The sequence below is a fragment of the Canis lupus genome, chromosome 2, assembly GCF_048164855.1.
Source record: "Canis lupus baileyi chromosome 2, mCanLup2.hap1, whole genome shotgun sequence".
Taxonomy (NCBI): Eukaryota; Metazoa; Chordata; class Mammalia; order Carnivora; family Canidae; genus Canis; species Canis lupus.
In genome coordinates, this window is record NC_132839.1 from 78,471,661 (window position 1) to 78,492,335 (window position 20,675).

General features: G+C 33.0%; 1 long non-coding RNA gene across 1 annotated transcript in view; it reads left to right on the top strand.

The window, feature by feature from the left end:
• LOC140610536 (uncharacterized) overlaps positions 1-20,675 on the top strand; it is a 43,144-nt gene that overhangs the window by 12,814 nt on the left and 9,655 nt on the right. The window contains exons 3-6 of the long non-coding RNA XR_012012149.1: positions 833-938; positions 2,493-2,535; positions 17,927-17,993; positions 18,686-18,747. This is a non-coding gene — a long non-coding RNA (uncharacterized lncRNA). The remainder of the gene's footprint in view (positions 1-832; positions 939-2,492; positions 2,536-17,926; positions 17,994-18,685; positions 18,748-20,675) is intronic.

The following is a 20,675-nucleotide window of genomic DNA, read 5'->3' on the forward strand; positions in this document are numbered from 1 at the left end:
AGATCTCTTTCAAGATAATGGCCTATATCTGGAGACAGTAAGAAAAATAGAGGGAAACCATGGAAAGCAACTTATTTATGGTGTATTGAGAACTTTATATAAGCCCAAAGTTTTGATTCATTCGGGATGTCAACAAATATTTTTGAAATATATCATTGTATTTTATTTACTTGAAGGAGTGAAGATTAGGGATTTTAGGCTCCGCTGAGGCAAGATCAACAAAAGACGAGCATGTCAAGGTGATGTCTGTACTGATCAGAAAAATTGAATAAGAGGTGAATATCAAAGGATTGAGAAATTTTATTAAATCAATACAGGAACTTCACTTCCTAATTTCAACCTCAGATTTTCAGGGGTTTTGTTTTTGTTTTTAAATCAAAACTCTGTTTTCTTAGAAATGAAAGACAATGATATATAAATAACAATAAACCAAAATTATTCTAAGGCTTTCTGTCCATAATGTCTAAATAACTCCGTAGACAGTTGTCTAAATTTATCTAAATGTCAAGCTAGAGTCAATCCCATTAACTTGATTTTCCAGGCTGTTCATAAGATTATCAAATAATATAATAAGCCCTCGCTTAAAGCTAGTTTTGCTGTTATATATTAATGCAACTTACCACACTCAATTTACATTGGGAGCATTTTAGATTTCTCCTTCAAAAAAGTGAAGGATTGCTTAGTCTCAGGAAGAGCAAGTGTTTAGAATTTACTTAAATCTTTAATAAATATGAAGAAACAAAATGACTACAATTATATATCATTTCCAGGTTATTACCTGTATTGTTATAAGGCACTAAGAGATGTTTCTTGGACTGTGTTTCATTTCTAGCCACAAGGCTTGTGATTCCAAAACTTGGCAGATTTCCATTCTCTTCCCTATTTCTACTAAACTGGAATCTCTCAGGAAAGACCTAGAGAGCTTGGATTTTTAACAGGTATGCTAGCTGATTTTGATAATTTTAGAAGAAATTGGGAAACTGACTTAACCAATTGAATCTATGGCTCCGTGGACATCAATGAAAAGCAAAAAAGCAATGGGCCTTACACCAAATAACTTAAACACTAAAATCCATGTGTTCTTAATCATAACATCTTATATTTATTACACTCTGCCTCTATGGTAGATGTGTTGCTAAATATTTTAAATGCATTAGCATGGTTACCATTCACACCCACCCTCTGTGGCAGAGTAATGTTAACACATCCATCTTATTGATTGGGAAATGAGCTAAGTGAAGGTAAGTAATTTGTCTAAAGTGAAGTGGAGTCATGGATATTTGAAATCAGTTCTTCTAATTCTGAAGTCTGGGCCCTTAACTTCTTGTCCTCATTACTTAATTTGCATCTTTACGTTTTCAATGGAAATATCACCCACCTTTACTTCTTTGTCCAAAATTATCCTGGATATTGTAATTGTAAGGACCTGCTCCTTATTCAGCTTCCTATCCTTGCCTCACTTGAAATCCTAAGTGTTAGGTACACAATGAAATACAAAACAATGGCCTATTCTGAAGAATTATGCTCTCATCCTGACTTGCATCTGGACTGGAAGAGATTCGCATGTTAATATCATTTTCACTTTCGTTTTATTTATTTGTGGAGAAGAAAGAGAACCTGGTCTGTCAGGGTTACAGTTCCTTATTGGAGAATTCCGAATTGATTTATCATGTTTCTCCTATAACTTTAGCATAATTACAACATACAAATGCATGCTTTCTTTGCATACAGCTCTGCTAATATTTTCTCATGTTTTAATGGTGCTTCAACTTCTAAACCGGCAGACTCTACGAAGGTGGCATTAAATGAACCATTCTTATCAATGGGAGCTTTGAATGTGGCTCGAGGGCTGTTGGTACACAGCAGAGAATGACTAAATATGGTAAAAATAAGCAAATGTTGCACAGATGCTCATAGCTGACTTCTTGGTTTCCAACTTATTAAATGGTCTTTTTGCAAACCTATAGATCGTTATTCATGTAGATTCTCTTTCGAGGGTGCTTCAGTAGAGGCTGCCTATTCTGAGTTAATGAGAAAAGTCCTAATTAAGCTAGCCATATGTTCAATTGCATTTATAAATGGAAAAATAGCCTTTTTTTTTGCTGCTGATACTACCATTGTTGCCATCTCCTGCTGCTATGGGTGTCACTGAAGCACTTACTGTTTCAAGTCTCCTCTGTATGCCAGCGTGTGCATTCCAGGCCTGCACTCTGTTTCCTGAGAGATTCTTGGCACGCAAGCTGAATGCCTGCAATGCTTGCTTATGAAAATATCTTTCTGGAGATCTATGTCTGTATTGAATGCAACTATGTCTTCAATTTTGCCCTAGGGATATAGATCTAGCAATGCTGCCAAAACATATTCTTCCTTTTCAAGCATTTAATCTATTCTGGAGCACACAGGAGAGCCCGGGAGTCAGGATTGCCCTACATAGCCCTTATCCCTTTTGCCGTGATATTTAGACTTCATTTTGGGTCTTTTCTTCTCTGCAGGTGCAAAACATTTGTTTGAACCCAGGTCTTCACTGGAAGTCAGGTAAACACTCTAGCGTGCTGCACCTTACACCTAAAACTGCTTAGAGGGACATATTTTCCTTTTTTCAACTACCCATGCCTACATGTTTGGAAAGTAAAATAAAAACTGCCGATAGTTTTGATGATCTCAGACCAATATTTAATTATTTAATTATTTAATTATTTATTTATTTATTTATTTATTTATTTATTCTATTTAATTTATTCATATGATAAGCATGTATAGTCCACCTAATATGACCCCTATATTTTCTGAAAAATAAAAAGAATAATTAGCATCTATCTGTATGGGTCTTCTAGCCATAGTCATCTGTGGATTTGGGGTATGTGCGTAGGTTTTGGGACACTAAACATATATCACTATATTAAGTATTTATATAATGTATATAAAATATACTATATATATGAAATGTATATAAGTAACATACTTGGATAACTCCATATCTTGTTTAAATCAAGACAAAGAAACAAATGCTTATATAAATATAGCAGCAGGAGATAAATATACTCACAATAAGATATTTTGTTTAATTTTTTGTACCTTTATCGCACTAAACTTTCTCATTTATTTAGTTATATGTGTTGACCTTAAAAATAAAACCACCAGTTATTTTACTGGGAAAATGAGTTTACTGTTGCATAGCAGAGGACTTGCAATTTGGGACATGCAAGCTTTGTTAAAATATTGGCAAGTGGAGAGATAAAAGGAGAGGAACTTTGTAGAGAGAAGAAGGAAGCTGAGAGGGGAGGCTTTGAACAAAAGTACATTGGAAGGAAGTGAGAATTGAAGGTAGTACCAGGTTGTCATTGGTTGAGTTCTGCTATCATTGGTTGAGCTTGTTGACAGGCTCTCCAGCAGAAGAAACTCTCCTGGTAGAGGAGTAAAGTAGGCTTCTTCCTCCGAGGGAATGCGATTGGTGGTATTTATCAATGTATGATGTGGATGTGAGAGCAACCCCCCTCCGGCCTCCCAAACTCATTTCAAATGAAGCTTCTTTTTGGTTTCCCATTATGATATGGAGAAATTCTTGTGTTTGTTTTCTGGTACTGTTTTCCAACTGAGTGACAACCATCAAAAAAAATAATAATAAGTCCTTTTTCAGTCATTGTACTAACATCAATGAATTATTCTCCTAGATTTTACCTGATTATCTTGAGTATTTCAGTTTTTTTTTGTCTTGAGTATTTCAATTAAATTATTATATCAACTGCAAATGATAATGATTTTTGTCTTCCTTCAAAATTTATGTTCCATTTAAAAAAGAAAAAAAGGTTTTGAACTAATTTCCAGAATAATTTAACAATTAGATTTTTTTTTTATTGTAATGAGAGGGCTGGACATTAACCTTTTGATTGCCAAGGCCTCCACTTGAAAAATATCCATCTTGGATAAACACATTGCCAGATACACAGCTAGATATAGAGCCAGGCCACCCTACTCATCAAGTTCCTCTTTTTAGAAAGCTCTGTTTGACCATCTGACTGCTTGCTTTTCCCTTTCTGTGCTTGAATCCTGTCCTTAGGTTTTAAATTTATCAATAAAAAGTGAACCTGAAAAATCCTAGGCACTCTGCCCTTGACCCCAATAAAAACGGAACCCCAGTTCTACATTCTCGCTATCTCTACCTGTGACCTTGTGTGTGCAGTGTAACCTCAGGGACTTGTAAGTAGTAAACCTTATCTTTGCAAAGTCCCCTCATGGTTGTTGCTGAGGCACATCTTACAGTCCTAATAAAGGGCTGGTTCAGCCACAACATTGGTTCTGGTTGCAGAAATGCTGTAGGAGGGGTCAGCACTAGTAATAGTTGGATCCAGATGAGCGTCCCACGCATTTCTAGCTCTCTATAGGCTGAGACCAACACAAACCACAATGTTACATAACCTTTATATTAAGAATATTTATCTTGTATCTGGCTTTATTAGAAAATCTACTTTTCTTGGTAGATTTGTTATGAGTATCTGAATCCAAATAGATATTTTTTGGTATTTTTAAAAAATAAATTCCTAGGACAACTGGGGGGCTCAGTGGTTGAGGATCTGCCTTTGACTCAGAGCATGATCCCAGGTCCAGGGATCGAGTCCCACATCAGGCTTCTTGCAAGGAGCCTGCTTCTCCCTCTGCCTGTGTCTCTGCCCCTCTCTCTCTGTCTCTCATGAATAAATAAAATCTTAAAAAAAAAAAAAAAGAGTAAATTCCCACACACAGTGCTAGCCTATTACTATAAGATAAGGGACTCCAAAATTTGATAACTCTTCACTGTTAAGCAAGTGAAAAAGATGGTAAATATAATTCAACTATATATAGTGAAATAAAATAAATTATTATTGCAATAGTCAGTCTATAAACATTCAATATCTATTTGTGTAATGTTTCATGGATATTATTTTCTACATTTTTTGAAAAATTACCTAATTCATTAAATTACAGTGATTTTATTTTTGTATTTGCAAAAACATATACTTGTCATGGTGACATTGCAGCCTAAAAATGGCATGGAATTTTATCTGTGGTCTAAAGATATGTCATTTGATTGATATTCCTGATAACGTTACCTTGTGTAATCATGATTAGATAACCTGTCAAAAAATGGAAATGAAAAATTTATATTTAAAGTCATAGTAATATTCTATTAATAAGTCTATTGACTCTCTTTTTCTGTGACTAATGTTCACTGCGTTAGCAATATTTTAGCATCCCACTATGTATAAATGCAGAATGTCTAAAAGAAAATAATGGGAAACCCATTTCAATGAAAATTGCAGTGAACTTTTAAAGAGGATTTGTCATTTGAGTTAGGAGACTATTATAAACTGGGTCTAGAAATCACTCCTTTGGAAAGGAGACATTTTTGGTCTTTATCTCATAGACTTAACAATAAAAAAATTATCAAATAGCAATAACTATACAAGGTTTCAACAAATTTGAGAAGCACCCTAGATCCATTTTTCATTTCCAGAAGGAACTGATAATTGAACATGATAAAGGAGGATCACTGAGTGATGTAAACCATTGTCTTCCTTGCTATACATACGTAAGCATGTTCTGAAAGGGATGATCTACTGATCTTTCTGAATATGATACATTTGATTATTTTATTATGGACATCTATATCCTAGGATTATATTAATCCCATTTTTTTCACAGACGGTAGAGATGATTTAATACATGAAAAGCTTAATTTAACCAGTTCATTCAATGTACTCTGGGTTTCTTTCTTTCTTAAAATAGTTTGAATTTTGAAAAATATTGAAGTTATTTCTCAACTTATACTTTTGCCACATCTTATGAAAATGCTGTATATAGTCTGAGAAGTAATTAAAAGGACATCTTATGTCACAAATTTCAATGAGTTTTAATTGTATGTAAAATGGTTTAGTAAAAATAATTGCATACTCTTATAAATAATACTGATACAATGATTAATATCAAGGTAAATTTTTATGCAAATATTTGTAATTCAGTATAGGGCCCTAATAGGCAGATAATAAACTAAAAAAAAAAGGAATAGTTAATCATCTAATTGTTCAGTATTATCAAAGAGTGATAGGATGCTTAGGATAACTACTTATCAGTAAAGTAAATACATGATTAAGTTTTTTGAATCAGAATTTAAGTTATATAGAACTACTCATAGATTCATTGAATATAGTAATGATCATTTGTAAGAATATTTTTTCTATTCGATTCTATATTATGTACTAAAAACGTTTTAAAATGCATTATTGGAATATGGTGTCATAAATACCATTTGCATTTATAAATTCAAGTAGTCTACATATCAGGTGAAATTTAATAAAACATTATTTTGGAAGACATTATTTCACAAATTCATATTTTAAAAATGACTGAAGCCCAAGTACCTAGCAAAAGCCATCTATAGGAGAATAATTTCAGTAGTTTTTAAAAAGCCAGGAAATTATTAGATAATATAATTAAGAACTTGTTCTTGTTTTGGAAAATAGAGATGATAAAGTGAACATATGTGAAGCTGTGTACAAGGAACAAAAATTCAAACAATTTTGAGGATTTAAAAATGTAATATCTGAAAGTTGATGATCATGTGAAGATATATAGAATACATATCTTAAATATATAAGATAAATATATACAATATATAGCTTTCCTACTAAAGGAAATAGAATATGTAAAATTACCTAATTAACTTAAAACTAATGTAAATCTAAATTTTTGTTTTCTTTGAAATCATGAGAACCTTTACATGTCATAAGCTTATAAATGCTTTATTTGACCTAATAATGTCACAGTTTGCAACATAGCCATAATTTTTCCTGCCAATATATTGTTTAAATATAATTATCTTGAAATTCAAAGGTGTGCAAAAACTTTAACAAGCATAATCTAATCAGGTTTTAAAATGCTTTGCTACAGCTGACCTTTAAACATGTATTCTAATCAATAATGAAATTTTATGTTGCACCCTGTATTGGTCCTCTGAATGGCATTGTAGGGTAATAATAGAAAGTGCACTTGAACAAATAAGCTTTCAAACATTGTAATAGATTTTAGATTATATTGTTAATGCAGAGAAGAATATGGAATCTATATGTAAATTACATTTATGATAAAGTAGTAGATTCAAGTTGTTCCTCAGAATTGTGCTTTAATTTAAATAAATTTTAAACGTATAGTTCTAAGTAAATAGTGATTTTGAAGTTCTAGTAGGAAAATCCAATTCAAAATGATCAGTTTCAAAGTGCTAATTTTACTTATAACTTTAATAAATATAAGAAGCATGAATGAAATAATGAGACAAAATGGAAAGGAAACTAATTTTTTTTTAAATTTGTTAGCTTCAATGTCATCTTTTTATAATAGATTTAAATATATATATATCAATAAAATATCTATTATATTTTCATTCCTCTGAGACATCACCTTTAATATGGTGGTATATATGTTTGAAATATATTTTGTTTATTTTGGGCCATTTGTTAAGCTAGAAAGAATCATTTCCTGAACAACGCTGTTTTATTATAATTCCCATGGGGGTAGTTCTCCATAAGTCACAATATAATTCCCAAGCAATTTCAGTCAGCATCCTACAGTTAGGATTCAGTTTTTCCAGGCAGCACCAATGCTTATAAACACTTTTCAGAATCACATAGTAATTCCATTATTCAAAATTTTTTCTGTAGTTTTAACTGTCTGAACTGGACAGTTCTCTCAAGTCTTTCATATGATTGCAGTTGAGTGTCCCTAGGGACTTAATCCTCTCTGTTTATTGGGACAGGACTTTCTATTTCTACTTTATAGAAATACCAACATTAGGAGCCAATTATGAGAAAATTTCCATTTTCTTTCTTTAAACATCAATGTTGTGTAGTTCAGAAGAAAATGAATGAACAGATCCTCCACTCCTTTAACACTCTATCACCTCATTTATTTTGTATTGTAGAAGCATGATCAAGGATACCCTACCCTCACTTTACTTTTCCAGTAAAGTATTTTCCAGACTATCATTTCTGGTCCTTGGAGTTCTGGGCTTGAAAATAATTAAATTGTGCTGAGTACCTATTTCTCTTCTATCACAGATTGTTTTTTACTTCCTAACCAGCAAATTATAGTCATCTGTTCCTTTACCCTCGTTTAATACATCACCTTTTAGAAATACCTTGAGAGGTGTGCCTGGGTGCTTCAATCGGTAAGTGTCTGCCTCAGCTCAGGTCATGATCTCAGTCTCCTGAAGTCAAGACCTGAGGCAGGCTCCCTGCTCAGCAAGGGGTCTTCTCCCTCTCCCTCTGCCCTTCCCTCTGCTTGTGCTCTCTCTCTCTCTCTCTCTCAAGTAAATAAAACCTTAAAAAAAGAAAAAAAAACTTGATATTTCTTATGTGAGAATGTTTTCGTTTCTAAGTTTCTAAGGAAAATGCAGATTTTACTCTACTATATTTATTTGATCATCTCATTGTTAGTTTCTATTTGTAAGTTGAATACATTACTACTAAAAAGCTAAATTATTTATAAAAATACATACATACATACTAATAAATCCAACCAGTCACTGCCCTTCAGTAGATTGAAATGTACCTAAACCATGTCAGCACTTAAAAAGATAGAGAAGTTTCCCAATGTGTTCCTAGATGATTATATTTTTAATCAAAAATAGTTTCTATCAAAAGCCTTCTGTTGCAGGCTAAAGATACATTCATGACTAATTTAAAAAGTAACTGTGCATGCACATACACACACACAAACACAGAGTAAGCAATAGTTTTAGAAATCATTCTTTAAACTGATTCTGAAATAGTTTGCTTGTTTCAGTGCTTTAAGAGGAGGTCAACCAGTTCTTGAAAATGTTTGAAGCACTTCTTCATACTACATCTTAGTTTATTTCTATTTCTTCCTCAATATAAGAATATTGTATGAAAGTCCAATGCTCAAAAAAGAATGATAAGAACCAGATGAAATGAGGAAATACACAAAGTTGTTATGTCAATAATTATACCACAGGTTCATTATTCAGATTTTAAAGAAATTTAAGGCTAAATTGTCTTTGTTGTAAATCTAAGAGAAAAAAATGAAAATCTAAATTTGCATTATGAAATCCTTCAAATTGAATTGTGACTTCAGTATATTACAACATTCTCTCAAAATATTGTCTCAAATGTTTAAATCTTTAAATAATTTTAATTTTGAGGAGAATATGAAACGGTTTTTATTTCTTCTAAGAAGAGATCACCTAGAGAGAAAGAGTAATGAGGCAAGACTGGACACAGAGCTCAATCATTTATTCGTGCAGCTGTAAACTTTTTGATAGAGTAACTGTAATATATCTTACAGTAGATTAGGCACTGGTATTCAGAGATGATTACATCAGAGTTCTTATCCTCAAAAATGTAATGTGTAACACAGGAAACATCAAGTTAATATAATATAAAAGGATCTATTAAAGTCAGAATCCAAGTGTGTTGTTTATATAACAAAAGATTTTGCTTGGCAAATCCCAGAAACTTAATATAGAAAAGGGCTGACAAATTTGTTCTTTAAATAACTGGTTAGTAAATATTTTCAAGTTTGCACACCATGTGGTCTCTGTCTCAACTATTCAAGTCTATCAATGCAGCATCACAGCAGCCAGAAACATAAGTAAAAGAATGGATATCATGCTTCAGTTAAACTTTATTTACACAAAAGATGAGATGGATTTAGCCTGCAGACCGTAGTTATGCCAACCCCTAATGTAGGAGTTAATTAGCGGATTGTATCTGAAAGAAAAGTAGAAATTTCCCAAACATATACATACGATCATGTATAATGTTCTTTTTTCTTTCCTGTTCTAGTGGATTCCATGTAAGTATAGACATTGTTTATTCATTGCTCTAACTTTAATGAAAAGTGCTTTATGTAGAATAGATGCTCAGTAAATATTTGTTAAATGAATGCCTACTGTTCAGCTGATGGTGGGGTTTTCCCCTGGAAGTCAATAACATTTGCAGAAGATTGCTACTAGCTTACTCTTCGAATTTTTAATCAAGAATAAGCATTGAATTGTATTGAATATTTTTTCTACCTCTATTAAAAAGATCCCTTTCGTCTTTTAAAGTCCTAAGATAGGGACACCTGGGTGGCTCAGTGGTTGAGCGTCTGCCTTTGGCTTAGGTTGCAATCCAGGGGTCTTGGGATGGGGTCCTGCATCAGACTCCCCACAGGGATCCTGCTTCTCCCTCTGCGTGTGTCTCTGCCTCTCTCTGTATGTCTTTCATGAATACACAAATAAAATCTTTTTTTTTTAAATAAAGTACTAAGATAAACCATTCTTGCATTTCTCAAAATAATACATTCTAGACATGCATGGTGGTTAAAAAAAAAAGTCTACAACACTTTGGCTCTATTTCCATAAAAAAAATGGGGATCTATCCCCTACCCCTTAAATATGGCAGTCTTATAACTGCTTTGACCAATAGAGTACAGCAAAAATGGCACTGTGAGGTTTACAAGACTAGTCATAGAGAACCACCTTGGCTGCAGGGACACTTATTTTTGAACTCTTGAGCTACAGTGTAAGAAATTCAACCGTACTGATGTAAATTTATGTGACTATATGGAGATGCTCCAATGGATAGTTCCAACGGTGCTGCATCTGACAGCCAGATGCGTAAGTCATCTTGCATGGCTAACCTCATCGGTACTTCAGATGACAGCAGCAGGGAGTGTATATAACAACAATATTTATATGCTAGGCAATGGAATAAAAACTTTACACAAATCAATTTTTTTCACTCATGCAACAATAAAATCATTATGAAGCTGATATTATGCCAATTATTTTATTATTTTTTTAAAGATTTTATTTTTAAAGATTTTATTTATTTATTCATGAGAGGCAGAGAGAGAGAGAGAGAGAGAGAGGCAGAGATGCAGGGAGAGGGAGAAGCAGGCTCCACGCAGGGAGCCCAACGTGAGACTCGATCCCGGGTCCCCAGGATCAGGCCCTGGGCTGAAGGCGGTGCTAAATCGCTGAGCCACCCAGGCTGCCCAACCAATTATTTTAAATATGTGGGAACTGGGACATAAAAATTGGCAAAGATCACACAATAAGCATTAGAACCTGAAAATACCTGATTTCAATGACCATGACCCTAAATAGTATCCACTGGGTTTAAATGTCTTTGATTTCTTTAAATTATTGGTGGTCCAGTTAGGTTCTTTGTTGTTGATTTTGTTAATTTTGTTTATGCATATACGTAGCTCATTTTGTTTTTCCTAAAATGTTTCTTATTTCATTTGGATTTAAAATTTGTTTACAGACATAGAATACACCCATTTCCTTTTGAAGGAAGCTCATTTAAAGAAATGTTCCCTAATTTTACTTTGCTGAGTTTGATAGTATATTTACATCTTTTATCATTATCTTTATTTATTTTTTATTTTTATAAATTTATTTTTATTGGTGTTCAATTTGCCAACATAGGAATAATACCCAGTGCTCATCCCGTCAAGTGCCCACCTCAGTGCCAGTCACCCCCACCCCCCGCCCACCTCCCCTTCCACCACCCCTAGTTCGTTTCCCAGACTCTTATCATTATCTTTAAAAGTGAGGCCCCATTTCATCATAATATATATAATTTGCATTCTTGCTACTACACTTACTTTCATGTTTCTATGGTTGGGCAATGCACATTCCTAAGAAATCCTTTCTGTTCATGGACTAAAAATCACCTACTCTCACCAACTGTTTTCCCATGTCTTTTCTGTTATATCTATATCTATATCTATATCTATATCTATATCTATATCTATCTATATCAGGAAAGGAAAGAAGGAAGGAAAGAAGGAAAAAAAGAAGAAAAAAAAAGAAAGAAAGAAAGAAAGAAAGAAAGAAAGAAAGAAAGAAAGAGAAAAAGAAAGAAAGAAAAGAAAGGAAAGAAAAGAAAGAAAGAAAGAAAGAAAGAAAGAAAGAAAGAAAGAAAGAAAGAAAGAAAGAAAGAAAGAAAGAAAGAAAGAAAGAGAAAGAAAGAGAAAGAAGAAAGAAAGAAAGAAGGAAAGAAAGAAAGAAAGAAAGAAAGAAAGAAAAAGAGAAAGAAAGAAAGAAGAAAGAAAGAAAGAAAAAGAAAGAAAGAAAGAAAGAAAGAAAGAAAGAAAGAAAGAAAGAAAGAAAGAAAGAAAAAAGAGGGAAGAGGGATGGAGGGGGAAGGGAAGGAGGGAGGGAGGGAGGAAGGAAGAAGTGAAGGAAGGAAAGAAACCCTCTTCTTTACTCCACGATTCTTCATTTTAGCATTCAACCATGATGCTGTTTCATCCAGGTTAAAAAACAAAGCAATAACAACAGTAAAGAATTTCTTTTGATTCCACTTCCCTTTTTCCTATCCCCTATTTTTCTTCTCTACTAACAGGAAAGCTCCTCCAAAGAGCTGTTTTTATTGCTGTCTCAAGTTTCTCTCCTTTCATTTTTCAAAAAGCTATTTCAATCACACTTTAACCTGACCTGCCCTAGTAAAAGTCAAAAATCACCTCTACGGCATTAAATGCAAAAGTCAATTCTCAGTCCTCACCTTTATTAACCTATTGGTAGGTTTACAAAAAAGAAATCACTCTCCCTTTGTTGAAACACTTTCTTTATTGGCTCCAGGACACCATTTACTGCTCATTTTCCTCTTTCATCTTCAGGTCTTTATTAGTATCGCATGCTGAATTATTTTCATTGCTCCAACCTCTAAATTGAGAATTGGTCCAGTGATGATTTACTTTTATATTTTATAGCTGCACTAATCTCCTTGTATAATTTAGTCCCAGTGTTTTAAATATCATTTATATTCTGATAACTCTAAAATTTATTTCTTTCCCAATTCTCTTGAACTCCTAACTTACATATCTAACAGTGAACTAAAAGTATCCAAGTGGATATCTTATTGGAATATTAAATTTATTATGACTTTAAAATGAACTTTGTGTGTTCCCCATTCTTGTTTCTCTAAGAATCTTTCCTGATTCTCTAAGAATTCTCTAAGAATCTTTCCCCATGCTTCTACTTGCTCAAGTGAAAAAAACTTAGGGTAATTCTTAAATCCTTTCTCTCAAACCAATTCAATATGTCAAGAATATCATTGCATATACCTTCAAAATGTAAGGAAAATATCAATGTCATCTAGTTTAAACCATCATCATATTTTTCCTAGAATATTGTAATAGTTTTGTAACTAGTCTTCTTGCTTCTTCCCTGGGTCACCTGTAGTTTTTCAACCATTAGCCAGAACAACAACAAAAATCTGTTAAAATATTAAATATAAATCACATCCTGTCATTCCTCTTTTCATAGTCTTCACTCATAATGGCCAAAATCTTAACAGTGACTTTTGAGGATACATGTTATCGGACTTCCTTCTTTCTTACCCAACCCAAGCTATTTCTCTGACATCATATTCTACTAAATTATTTGTCTTATTCTTAATCTCCAACTACACAGGCCTCTGACTATTTTGAGCTGTCCATGTAATCCAGTAGCTACCATTCCTTTTGCCTGAAATGTTCTTTCCCCAGGATATTGTTTCCTCACTTCCTTAGTCTTTTAATCCAACATCCTACTTTCAAGGAGTTCTTTAATGGCTAAATTTGGAGTTTTTCCTTGCCTTCCCCAATTTTTCCTGGCCCACTTTCTGCTTTTTCTCCTTAAAATTTGTAAGACATTTTACTTATCTTACATTGGTTTTCTCCCCTCATAAGCTTAATGGGTTCCTGTGCATTTTGTATACTACATTTTCTCCAATGCTTAATTTTTTTTTCAACATGGAAAGCAATCAATAATCATTAAATGAACAAATCTGGAGTTATTGTTGCAGACGTTTCCATATGTTATATTAGATCTGTTGTGTGAATCGTTACTTAATACTTGTTAAGTGTTTACACAAGTGTTACACAGCACTTATTGTAAATTTCACTAGAATTCAATTTACTGGTTGCTTCCTTTTTTCCTTTTACTTTAGGTTATCTTCCTCCTAATATCAATTCACTTAGCATTTATTTTGCTGAATTGCTCACAATTCTACAAAAATATCATGTGTTATTTGTAAGCATTTTAAATATCTGAATTTTCAAAATTATTTCTATTTTGCTTTGATTTTTGAAGAGGTTCAGAATTTTTAAAAGATATACGATTCTATGTTAAAAATCTTCTTTCCTTAGTACTTAAGTCAAAATTACAACACTAAAATGTATTCATTGACAGGGAAGTGGAATTACTGGACTTGACTTTAAGGTTTATGACTAACCTAGCTTTTTGTATGGTTGACTTCTTGTCCCTCTGAAAGCTGGAGTTCACCAGAGCACTGTTCCACATTTTTCTAGGGTAAAAAATGTCACCTCTGAATATCTCTAGATATAGATATTGAATTATTTTTGAAGTTACCATTCTGACATTTAGTTTGAGGGGGAAAATAGCCACTGACTATCTTAATTAATTATCCTTTTCCATTTTCTTTTAATCCAGCTTCATTCTCTATGATTAAAGGATGTTCCTCCATGTGTTATTAAAAAAAAAAAAGCACTTGTTAAGTGACCTCTATTTGATTATATGTTGTTTCAGACTTTGTGATTATTTAGATCAACATTAATCCTGCTTCCATCTTATTTTATATTTCACAGAAATGTATCAATATTTCTGTCCATTATTTAAACAGTATTTAACTTTGTGGGATGATTGACTATTTTAATGTTATTTTTAATTTTATTTAAAATTATATCTTTAATTTTGTTTCATTTTGAGAAAGGAAGATACAGTTGGTCATGATCTCAATCACATATCTAAGTCTGTCTTTTGATTCCATAGCATTTTTTACCACTTAATTGGGGGATAATTGATAAACAAAAAAATGCACGTATTTATTATATACAACTGGATGAGTTTGGGTATATGAATACACCTGGGATACCATACCCATAACCAAGGTGACAAACCTATTATTACCTACAAAACTTTCTTTGTGTTCCTTTGTTTTTGTTTGTTTTGTGGTAAGAACACTTAATGTATCTAGTCTCTTAAATTTTTAAGTGCTCAATATCATATCGTTACTTGTAATTATTTTATCATATCTGCTTTATCAACTCATCCATTAGTGGCAGTTAGGCAATTTTCCCTATCTTGGCTATTATAAATAATGTTGCAATGAACATAGGAGGGCATATTTTTTGAATTAATGTTTTTATTTTCTTCAGATAGATACCTATTAATGAAACTGCTGAATCATATAGCAGCTCTACTGAATAAGAGAAAATGTTGAAAAATCATATACCCAATAATGGGTTGATACTCCAAATACATAAAGAACTCATACAACTCAATAATAGCAACAAAAAATGGTTGAAAAATGAGCAAGAGACTTCGAATAAACATTTTCCAAAGAGAATATATAGGTTGTCAACAGGCACATTAGAAGCTGTTAAGCATCACTAATCATGAGGGAAATAAGAATCAAAACCACAATGTGATATCTCCTCACACCTGTTAGAATGGTTATTATCAAAAAGACAAGAACTAGAAAATGTTGGTGAGGATATGGAGAAAAAGAACCCTTGTGCACTGTTTGGGGGCGAATGTAAATAATTGCAGCCACTGTGGAAAACAACATGGAGGTTCCTCAAAAAATTAAAAATAGAGCCACTCATTGCCCTTTATTTTTATTATTATTATTTTTAAATTAGCAAACCCTGATTCAAGGTATTGGGATTTATTGCAACACCATACATATTAAAACATCTTTATATATTTTTTCTTCATTACAAATTACAAATATACAAACAAATTCTGTCAAAGTCAACATCTTTCATATTGGAAACAACTATAGAAAACTTACACTCTAATTCCAGCAATTAAATTGCTGTTCCCCATCTGCCAGTAAAAAAAAACTGCACATAAATACAGCTCCTGACAGTGAAACCACAGTATTCACATGGAACATTTTTCTAAAGCAGTAGTGATGCTCAATTCTGAGGAAAAAAAAAATCTGTGTAAAATTCAGAGAACTTCATGGTAGTTCTGGGAAAATTAGAAATAGGAGCAATTCTTTTCAGCCATATTTTAATTATAAACTCTATGATGGTCTTCTCTCAAAATAAATAGTGAAGTATTAAATTGTCCCCTGACTGGTCAGAGCAATGTACTCAACCCAGCTGAATGCAAAAAATAATGGTCATATTTTTTTTTTCTTGTCAGAATGAGAAGGGTGGTCCTTGAGCAACATTGTTTCAAAATAAGAATTTAGTCCCAGGGAGAGCTATCTGCCCCATAGGGATATTGAATATGGACAGATACTGGGAGTAATACCCATCACCTTTTAATTTAGCTATTTGAGTTATTTGTACCATGGATGAGAAAAAGCCACAAAGGAGAAAGAGCAAACATCTAGGGTGCACCAAGGTTAAGAGGCAGATAGGCAAAGGGAACCCTTGAGAGTTGAGTGTAATAAGAATCAAGATAGAAAAGTTTTTAAAAATTGCATTCCAGGAGTTCAGATCTTAAGAGATATTTAACATTATCTAATAGAACTCAGACAGAATCAAGAAGAGTCAGCTTTGACACAGTGTTTGTGACTAGAAGGCATCTTGATTGTAAAATATGATACGTTTTAAATAAGTTAGTAATACAGAGACTAAAATACTGTTTTTAGTTGGTAGCATAAATACATTATAAGATTTTAGCAAGTTTTTGTTGTAGTTGTTGCCCTTTTTAAAGGCTAGAAAGGGCTGTGTGTACTTGAAGATTGTATATAAAGTGGAGGGAAAAATTAGAGAAAGAAGACTGATAATTGAAAGTGTTTACAAATCTATAATTAAAACAATTCATTTTGTAAAGTCTGGGGCATTTGTTCTTCAGAGATATCATTGAAAAAGGATGGTTAGTGAAGGTGTCCACAGTGAATGACAGATCTGATTTTGGATTTAGGAACAACGATCATTAGCCAAAAGTAAAAAAGAGTTGAATTAAGTAATATAAGTAATATATATGATTCATTAAAACTTTAGGACTCTAGGAGGAAGGGAATGCTGGTGTTACAGTTGCCTGTTAGAAAAGATACATTGTGAGCTATGAAGAGTTTGGATTGTAAGGAAGAAGGAAGACTGAAAAAAAAATTAGAGTTGTCCTAGCTAGAGGGAAGGAGGAAGACTAAAACGCTAGAAGATGGAAGACTGAAAAAAACTACTTATTAGAGTTGTCCTGGCAAAAATTTAAAAGGGACTTAACCAGGGCAAAGGCAAGAAAATGAAAGTTTATAATCTTGTCTGGATAGCTTCCTTTTATTTTCAATTTCTCATTCAATGACGTTTAAAAAGTGTTTTTCCTAAAATTCAGAAGGAATATGATTAAAAATTATTCTTCCTCCCAAATTTCTCATCCCTTACTGTATTATTCTGCTCAGACTACTGTGATAAAATACTACTGTGTGGCTTAAAAAACAGAAATTTATATCTCATAGTGCTGGAAGCTGGGAAGTTCAAGGTCAATGTGCTTTCAACTTAGATTTCATTCCAAATCTTCTCTTGGCTTGTAGGTGCCCACAATCTTGCTATAATCACACAACTTCTTCTTTATCAACACAAGGAAAAAGAGATCTCTTTCTCTCTCTTCCTCTTTTAGGTATTCTGAGGAGTGGAACACAAGACAATGTTTCTATTAAATATTCCCACATCTGAATTCCCCTTTAGGAGAAATGATAGGTAACTGAGGGTAGAGCCTCAAAGACAGATGGTGGAGTCATGAATGGAGTTATACGTTTTGAAGTTATAGACTTTAATATCTAATATTATTAATATGCTGGGTTTCAGAACTGACCCTATATTCCCTCCCACTGTCTCACTTTTAAAGAGGAATATCTGTAACTAGGATCCTATACTTCTCCTACCATTGTATTTTGGGCGTAGTTAATGTTTTCCTGTTTCACAGGTTTACACATCGGGATTGCATTTGCCCCAGGATGGATCATACCCGGAGTCTCACCCATATGACATAGGTAATATAGACAATGAGATTTGAGTATTTTGAACTGATATTGTAATGGGTTGAGACATTGGGCATGCTAAGATTGAGTTAATGCATTTTGCATATGAGATGCCCACTAATCTTTGGAGACCAGAGATGTAATATAACAGGCCGAATAATTAAATCCCCACATCTCCAAACACATCCATATCCTAATCCCCAAAACCTGTGAACACATTAACTTGCATACCTAAAGGGATTTTGCACATAAAGATCTTGAGGTGGAGAAATTATCTTGGATTATCTGGTAGGCCCAATATAGGGTTCTAATAAAGAGATGAGTAGGGCAGGACAGTCAAAAGGTGTTGTGATTAACAGAAGTACCCATTAGAAAGATGTGACTGTAGGCAGGAGACAACCAATCAAGAAGAGAGGGTAGTCTCTAGACACTGGAAAAAGAAAATTATTCTCTTTCCTCCAGAAGGAATGCAGCTCTATCAGCACCTTGAATGTAGTCTAAAAAGATGCAATTTGGACTTTTGACTTTCAGAACTGTAAGGTAATAAATTTCTTTTGAGCCACTAAGTTGGTGGTAATCTAATATAGCATCAATAAGAAACTCATGCAATAGGCAAACCTCTCACTCTTTCAACAAAAGGGCTTTCTAAATCACTTTCCTTTACTTCAAACTTCTCACTTTGTCATCTCCTTTTTTACCTTCAGCATAAACCTTGACATCCTACATTATAAGTGAGATAATTATCCAGAAAATCCTTCAACTTGCTGTAAGTAACCTGTTTCATATACAATTCTTATATGCAAGTCATATACACATTTAATTTTTAAAGATTTTTATTTATTTATTAGAGACACAGAGATACAGAGGGAGGCAGAGACACAGGCAGAGAGAGAAGCAGGCTTCATGCAGGGAGCCTGACGCGGGACTCGATCTCGGGTCTCCAGGATCAGGCCCTGGGCTGAAGAACTATTAAAGAACTATTTAAAAACTCATTAAAGAACTATTTTAGACTACATATACAAGTCAATGGAAATATAAAAGAGCCTGCCAATTGTGAGCCAACCTGGACTAAAGGAGGTTAGTGGTACTAAGATACACATACACACACAAGTGATGTGGTAGGAAAAGTAGGTTCTAGGGTTAAGATGATAACTACTCTTGGGCACACGACATAACTATTTTTCCTGAGTACCATATACACAATAATCAAAAGTTGGAAGGAAGAAGGTCAGAGTGAAGAGTATAATCTATTCCAACATTTTTTCAATGTAGGAACATAACCTGTGAAAACTAAAAGACTTATCCAGATCAATATACATGTAAGTGGTAATTCTAGGACAAAATTTTTTTTAAGATTTTATTTATTCATGAGATACACATAGAGAGAGAGAGAGAGAGAGAGAGACATAGGCAGAGGGAGAAGCAGGTTCCATGTAGGAAGCCGGGACTCGATGCTGGGGCTCTGGGATCACGCCCTGAGTCAAAGGCAGACGCTCAACCGCTGAGCCACCCAGGGCTCTAGGACAAAATTTTAAGTCATCTGACAGTAATTTGTTTTGCTTAGGTTCTAGTGCTTTTTTTATGTTTCTGTATTCAGAATATTTTTTCTTGAACTATCTCTAAAAATTCCCTCAAGTCAGTGCATTAACTTCATTAACTAATTTCTACTCAGAAATGGTATTTTATACTCTGTTCTATATTAACAGAATCTATCATTCAAAAATGATGAATTTAGCTCATTGGGAAATTGCATATTATTTACCCTTCATATAAAATATTTTTGTCACTGCAATTTTGAAAGTCAGATAACCTATCATTACTCACTACACGTTGCCAATAATGATGGTCACAACCTTTGCTCCTTTTCAACAACTGTAATTTTGTGACATGATGTTATACACTGTCTATTGTTTAATTTGAAGCTTTCAATATCAGTAGACAACTCAATTTACATTTCAGACTAGATAGCAATGCATACAGTCTTTGCAGTATTTAGACCATAAGCTTATACAATCTCTATGTGTGGTCTCAAATGCCAATAATGCAGAAGTATTCATAGCTATCTTCATGTTATAAAGTTTGTATTTATACTTAAAAAGAAGTCAAGCTAATACCAACAGACAACTGCATTATAGCTAAAAACTATAAAATTAATTTTACTCTACTTCCTTAAAATATATACATACACATGATTATGAAAAGTATATCTCCATTAAATCAATATAAAAATACTTGTGGAATAAACCAAAATTAGATGACATATGTAGTGCATCCAATTATTTTCCCTGAATGGTTCTAATTTCATATATATTGTTCTATATCTCCATAATTCATTAAAATTTCCCAACATTGTCATAGCAATGCGGGTACATATACTATATAGTTGGGTCCTTGAATGTCAAAGATACTTTTATATACTAGAGGAAAACTTCTATTAACATTTATTTAGTGCCCCAAAACTATGTCTAATTAAACTATTGACAACTATTTTCTTAGAATCTTTAATTATTGATTATACATTGATTAATAAAATCAATATACTTGAATAATAGAAAAGGCAAGCTAAATGGAATTTTCAGACACCAGAAGATATATATTATTTGTGAAATATTAAAGTGTTATTAATGTTACCCGATTAAAAATATCTGCACAAATGTTTATAAAATGTTCACTACTTTTCTTATAACTGCCTTA